Source organism: Bactrocera tryoni, chromosome 2 (genome assembly GCF_016617805.1).
Source record: "Bactrocera tryoni isolate S06 chromosome 2, CSIRO_BtryS06_freeze2, whole genome shotgun sequence".
Classification (NCBI taxonomy): Eukaryota; Metazoa; Arthropoda; class Insecta; order Diptera; family Tephritidae; genus Bactrocera; species Bactrocera tryoni.
The window spans coordinates 64,625,485-64,633,119 of record NC_052500.1 but is presented as its reverse complement, the minus strand read 5'-3'; the positions used below and the strand labels follow the sequence as shown (position 1 = coordinate 64,633,119).

The 7,635-nt window shown below is 36.1% G+C and overlaps 1 non-coding gene across 1 annotated transcript; it reads right to left on the bottom strand.

Moving 5' to 3' along the window:
* Positions 1-3,297: 3,297 nt before the first annotated feature.
* Positions 3,298-3,511, bottom strand: LOC120769825. Its single transcript, XR_005704890.1, has one exon. It is a non-coding gene; the product is annotated as a small nucleolar RNA U3 (small nucleolar RNA).
* Between the last annotated feature and the right edge of the window lie 4,124 nt (positions 3,512-7,635).

Below are 7,635 nucleotides of genomic sequence, written 5' to 3'. Positions count from 1 at the left end.
AAAAAACGCATAAAATTTGCAAAATCTCATCGGTTCTTCATTTGAAACGTTAGATTGGTTCATGACATTTACTTTTTGAAGATAATTTCATTTAAATGTTGACCGCGGCTGCGTCTTAGGTGGTCCATTCGGAAAGTCCAATTTTGGGCAACTTTTTCGAGCATTTGGCCGGAATAGCCCGAATTTCTTCGGAAATGTTGTCTTCCAAAGCTGGAATAGTTGCTGGCTTATTTCTGTAGACTTTAGACTTGACGTAGCCCCACAAAAAATAGTCTAAAGGCGTTAAATCGCATGATCTTGGTGGCCAACTTACGGGTCCATTTCTTGAGATGAATTGTTCTCCGAAGTTTTCCCTCAAAATGGCCATAGAATCGCGAGCTGTGTGGCATGTAGCGCCATCTTGTTGAAACCACATGTCAACCAAGATGCTAACAAACTTTTTGTTGCCAAAAATGGAAGAACTGAACTGATACTTAATTTAGTTTGCCATTTCAGATAGAGTAGACTTATTCCGGAACAACATTTGCCAATTGTGGAGCAGGGTATCAAAGAAAACCCATATGAGTTCATCCGCCATCTCATGGAAGACTTTGCGGAAGGATCGTAGATTGTGGGCCTACAAAATCCCACTTGAGCAAAAATTTAAACCAAGCGACCATCAAGCGTGTCGCACGTTCGGTGAATGTGCTCAAAACGAGATAGCCACCGATCTTGAGCAATAAAGAATAAAGAAAATTATAGCATTTGGAGTGAAGATAATCCACAAGACATCTTTGAGACGCCGTTAAGTTCTCAAAAAGTCATTATTTGGTATGCTCAATGGGGAGAAATCATTGGTTCATATTTCTTCAAGTTTTCTTTTGTGGAGCACTACTATACAAGTAAACTTTTGTTATCGTTTAGGGGTTTTTATCAGGGTGGCATTCCCCTCGAATGGAATTCTGGTTTCGAGAACGAAAGAAAAGCGTAGTAGCAGTGGGAATCGGAGGCGTACACCGATTACTGTGAACTTTCGATATCATTTTGGAAGTGTAGTTGGTCTTTTTCGTCAAATTAGAACTTAGTATCGGTAATACCTTATTCGTACCTTTGGGGTCTGCGCACAGAAAACAGCCGCTGCGGAAATATCTGGAGGATATGGAGTATGCGAATACAATTCAAAATCCATGGTACACTACGTATTGTCTCAATTGATTTACCAATAATTTAAATACTGTTATTCAAAATCTTATTATAGATTTTTCAGCGTCTTCGTCTATTACAGCTTTTTTTGACGTCCACTGAGTTCATTGTCTTCGATGCTCTTTAGCCTCAAAGTTATATAAGCCACTAATCAATTGCCCGACATTTATGACAATTATATAGGGGTATTTTGAAAGTTAGACATAACTACAGAAAACCTTAAGTGCTAACGAGTAAAAACCACCTATGGAAAGCTCCCTTAGCAAGCGATTTCCGAATTCCTACATAATCAAAGGCAACTGATTCAACTCAGTAGGAGCTATTGCTTTCTAAAGGAAAATAATACAATTGAAACAAAAACTTCCCTTGATGCTGAGTTTTTGGACACTAAAATCAACCAACAAGGATTGGTATGCTAAGTTTAGATGTAGTGAAATAAGCACCGAAGACGGTGAACTCAGCGGACCGCAAAAAGAGGTTGATACCGACAAACACATCAAAAAAGTCCACAAAATAAGTTCGAATGGCCGTAGAGTGAAGTTGTTCGAGATAGTAAGCACTCTTAAGATATAGTATAAACTAAATTTGCACATCATATAATTCAAGAATATTTTGGCATGAAAAAGCTTTGTGCAAAGTGAGTGCAACGCGAGCGCACTTTTGATTAAAAACAACGACCAGTTGATTATTCGGAGCAGTCTTTGAAGATTTTCGAGCGTAATAGACTCGTGTTTTTTCATCGTTATATGACAATGGATAAAACAATTCAAGCCAGAGTCAATTCGACAGTCATTCGATTGCACACGATGAACTCGACCAAAAGCTTGGAAAAACGCAATAATCGGCTGGCAAGGTTATGGCGTCTGAATGTTGGGATGCGCAGGGAATAATTAATATTGACTACCTTGAAAAGGAAGGATAATCAACAGCGACTATTACATAGCCTTATTGGACCGTTTGAAGGACGGAAACGGTCGCATTTGAATAAAAAGAAAGTGCTGTTTCACCTAGATAATGTACTGTGCCACACGACAGAGAAAACGATGGCATTGCTCCATGATTTTGGCTTTCGCATTCACCGTATTCTGCAAATCTATCTCACATTTCCTTTTCAACTGATAAAAATTGTAAAATAAATATCAAAAAAGTGAATAGTGCTTGAAAATCGTCAGGCAAGTGTTAGAGAGTCCATTCGTATAATTTGGTGGATATTTGGGGTATGAAACGGGTTCTTGCTCGACTCATCCCTACAAAGTTGAGTTTTTTGCAAAAAGAGTACGATTGTGGTCTAATTTAATGCCAAACACGAAATGAATAATATTGATCAATCACCATATTCACTAGATTTGGCTTCGTGTGATTTTTTTCTTGTTCCCTACATTGAAATCGCCGCTCCGTGGATCGATCAAAGAGATAAAACTAAAATTCGCTGAAGGAGCTAAAGCCCACCCCAAAAAGGGAAGGGAGGACTGGAAAAATCATTGGCACTGATGATATTGATATCATTGGCCTCAACACCTGCGTCGTCGAAGTCATAACTTCGAAGTCGTACATAATTTCGTCTATCTTGGAACCAGTATTAACAGCAACAACAATGTCAGCCTCAGAATCTAACGCAGAATAACTATTGCAAACAGGTGCTACTTCGGATTTAGTGGGCAATTGAAAAGTAAAGTTCTTTCTCGATGAACTAAGACCAAATCCTACAAGTCATTCAACATCCCGTTACGACGTTACGAGTTTTCGAGAGAAAGGTACTGCGGAATATTTATGGTATTTTGCGTATTGACCACGACGAGTATTTCATTCGATGGAACAATGAGCTGTATGAGATATAGAATGGCATTGACATAATTCAGCGATGTTTTTATTAAACCTAACCGCCGACCCAATCAACTGTGAGAGGTGAATTTGCTTTCTCATTTTAAATTACAGAAGGAGAGTTGGGTATCTCATCATCTCCGTCTACGCTTTCATACATTTTCCCCAAGAATGATTCTATCATTCTTGCATTTCCCTGGGAAACAAATTACCACTAAATACCACAACAAAACAATCTATACCTTCATACATTTTCCCAACACTCTTGTATTTATTAGTTTAAAATTGGTTTAGACCACTCAGAAGTCGTTTTATCCGTTAAAACCGAGCGATCATCGAAGAAACATCATCTCAAATATGTCATATGACAAAATTAGTGATGAAGTTCATAAACCTCACGCTGTCAGATAAAACGATATACCTCCTCATCGCGGGTGCTAATACTTTCGATTTGCAAAGAAAGTAAATGAAGACTGACTACAGAAATGATCCTGTGAAGTATAGTCTTAACTTTATCAAACCAAACGGCAGATTCTTAACATGAACTGGTGATAAAGTGGTTGAGAACTAAGACAAGTGTTCTGAAAGCAAGAAAATATATAAAATTTTGATATACGAAAAAGGTCCTTTCTGTTTAAATGAAACAACAACAAAACCTATGAGAAAACTATACACAAGCATTTTACTAACACTCCATTAAATTTAGTGGTGGCTGACGCACAACAGCAGAGTGGAACAATAGCGTATGTATGTATGTATGAATGTACCTACAATACCATGGTGAGGTATGGATTCCAGGTAGGCAGGAAGGTAGAGCTGAAATACCTGCGTGATGAAATGATGAATATCTGGTTTCTGGCAAAGACGAAATTATTGCAAATTTTAGAAATTTTAAAAAACTTATTTATTTTTATAAATGTAAATATTAGACTGCTTTTTTATTTAATGGTCGCAATCCAAATTCCATACATACATACAATAAATTTTCTAAAGGGTCCTTTTACAGCCCCTATGTCCTCTGACAACAGAACTTCTGTTAACGAAATGATCAACTAGTCGGAGTTTTAAAGATCTTTACACAAATATACAGTTGTATAATATACTAACATTTGGATTCAGTTTTAATAAATGGCATACGACATACATATGTATATCTTAAGGAGGAAATACAATTTTTCATTTTTCGATTTTAATTTATTTATTTATAATTTTGTGTCTAAATTTCAAAAATAAAAAATAACAAGTAAGGAAGGGCTAAGTTCGGGTGTCGCCGAATATTTTATACTCTCGCATGATAAAGTGATAATCGAGATTTCATTATCCGTCATTTACATTTTTTTCAAATACCGTATTTTTGTAAAGTTTTATTCCGCTATCATCATTGGTTCCTAATGTATATATTATACAGAGAAGGCATCAGATGGAATTCAAAATAGCGTTATATTGGAAAAAGGCGTTGTTGTGAAGCGATTTCTCCCATATTTTCATTAAGAAAATATTATATACCGAATTTCATTGAAATCGGTGGAGTAATTCCTGAGATATGGTTTTTGGTCCATAAGTGGGCGACGCCACGCCCATTTTCAACTTTTAAAAAAAGCCTGGGTCAGCTTCCTTCTGCCATTTCTTTCGTAAAATTTAGTGTTTCTGACGTTTTTTGTTAGTCGGTTAATGCACTTTTAGTGATTTTCAACATAACCTTTGTAAGGGAGGTGGGCGTGGTTATTATCCGATTTCTTCCATTTTTTAACTGTATATGGATGCCTGAAGTAAACGACTCTATAGAGTTTGGTTGACATAGCTATAGTAGTTTCCGAGATATGTACAAAAAACTGAGTAGGGGCGGGGCCACGCCCACTTTTCCAAAAAAATTACGTCCAAAAATGCCCCTCTCTAATGCGATCCTTTGTGCCAAATTTCACATTAATATCTTTATTTATCATACTTAGTTATGACACTTATAGGTTTTCGGTTTTCGCCATTTTGTGGACGTGGCAGTAGGCCGATTTTGCCCATCTTCGAACTTAACCTTCTTATGGAGCCAAGCAATACGTGTACCAAGTTTCGTCTCAATTTTTTCTCAAGTTACAGCTTGCACGGACGGACAGACGGATGGACAGACGGACGGACACACGGACGGACGGACACACGGACGGACGGACAGACAGACATCCGGATTTCAACTCTACTCGTCACCCTGATCACTTTGGTATATATAACCATATATCTGACTCTTTTAGTTTTAGGACTTACAAACAACCGTTATGTGAACAAAACTATAATACTCTCCTTAGCAACTTTGTTGCGAGAGTATAAAAAAATATTGTTATCCATAGCAATTACTTATATATTATAACTATGTAATTCTGATTTCAGATGATCCACACTCGAGTTATGAGGGACACCATAATTCAACTTTTTTAAGGAAGCCTACAGAGTACCAAGTTGTTCAGTAAGTATTGTCGTTCGATAAGAGAGGACGATGCTACTAGAAAAACATTATTTTTTTGTTTTGTTGGTGCACTCTTCATATGAACGTATGTGAGTTTCATTTCAATCTGTCTATTCATTCTTTCTTTACAAGCCATTTAGTGTCGCCGTGTTACAGTATTTTTTTACAATGGAAAAAATTTAATATCGTGCAGTGATAAAATTCATATTTTTGGAAGGTGTATCACCAAAAGAAATTCACGAATGAATGTTAAAAGTTTATAATGATTGTTCACCTACAATAAGAACAGTAGAAAGATGGGTTGCTGAATTTAAACTTGGTCGTACAAGCCTTGAAGACGATCCACGAGAAGGACGTCAAAAAGTGCATCAACACCAGAAATCATAGCCAAAATACGGGATATGGTTTTGAAAGATCGCCGATTGACTGAGAGAGATTTAGTAGAGGCTTTACACATCTTATTAGGCAGTGTGAGCCATATTTTAAGTGAAATTTAGGGTTTTTGAAACCTGTGTGCACAATTCGTACCGCATTCGCTAATAATGAAATAAAGACACATTCGAATGCGACTTTTTCAGCAACATTTGGATCGTTTTAAAGTGGATTTTGTGCGTCAATTCATCATTATGTGTGAGACTTGGGTCTATCACCATGATCCTGAATCAAAATGAGAGGCTAAAGAGTGGTTTGACAAGCAGGTTCAAACGAGTTCGTGTCCGGTCAAAAAGGTTATGGTACCAGTTTTTTGGAATGCGAGAGAAATTTTGTTTGTGGAGTAGTTTCAAACTGGTAAAACAATTAATACTGAAAATTATTGCAAACTTTTGGACCAGTTGAAGGAAAAAATTCGTGAAAAAAGACCCGGTTTGCAAAAGAAAAAAATCCTTTTTCATCACGACAATGCACCGTGTCACAAGAGCGTTTTGACAATGGCTAAAATCCATGAATTAAAGTTCGAATTGTTGGAGCATCTACTGTATTCACCAGACTTGGCCCCCAGCGACTTCTATTTGTTTCCAGAACTCAAAAAATTTATGTGTGGCAAGCGATTTTCGTCAAATGAAGAGGTCATAACGGTTGTTGAAGTGTATTTTGCAGACCTTCCGGAATCTCACTTCAGGGATGGGATCCACAGATTGGGGGATCGTTGGAGCAAGTGTATTAATGTTCAGGGAGATTATACTGAATAATAAATTGTATTTCGAATCATAAAATGCCGTATTTTTTAATATTTCTCCATAAAAGCTTTGCTAAATACTCTTTAAATGTTAAACTGTAATTTACTATTGTTTTTTAAAAATAGATTTTAATTGTTTCATAAAAAGTGATTTTATTTATCCTACTCCCTCTTTTAATTTAAAGACTTGTGCCTACAGTCCTCTTAAAGTAAAAAAAAGTACATTCCAGATTTCCCAATTTTTTTATAGTTACAAAATAGACCAAATAGATCTTTTCGGTAAGAAGCTGCTGAAACTACAACGATGGGTTTTGGGAAGAACTTCTCAAAAAAAGTTGAATATAAAATAAGGTTCCTTTGTAAATAATTAAGGTATCTAATAAGTTTCCTCCAATATTAGATACCTTAATTATTTGCAAAGGAACCTTATACGAGTATTCTTGGGTATTAATTTTAGCTAGAAGTATAAATTTTTTACAGTATATCTAAGGGCCTTGTTAGACTTAAATAGATTGCATTATTTTAGATAATAACGAAGCTTCCTCAAAGTCCCGATATAAACCCTATAGACCATCTATTTGTTTATCCATAAGATTAGGTGAGAAAATAGGATGTATCATTTAAAAGTTTACTTATAGTTTCGCATAAGAAATGGAGGCAAAATAGTTCGAAATTTTCTCAAATAATCTTAGTTGAATATAAAAACGACACTACTTGTCAACCGCAAGATAATTTTGGAAGCAATAAATACCATATTTTCTCATGTTTTGTTATTATATACTGAACAGGCTACATAACATGCGTCACGAAGTTTTTATAATCCTGAAGGAAACGTCGGAGACTTTATAACGAATTAGCGTAAAGAGCTTTGTCGAATTAGCCAACCGTCTGGCTGTCCATTTTGCTTACGTTCTTTCAGGCGCCCTCTGAAATTACAATTAAAATTCCTCGTGTAAATAGTACTTGTATTTCACAAAAATGTATTTTGCTAAGTTTGTAGGAC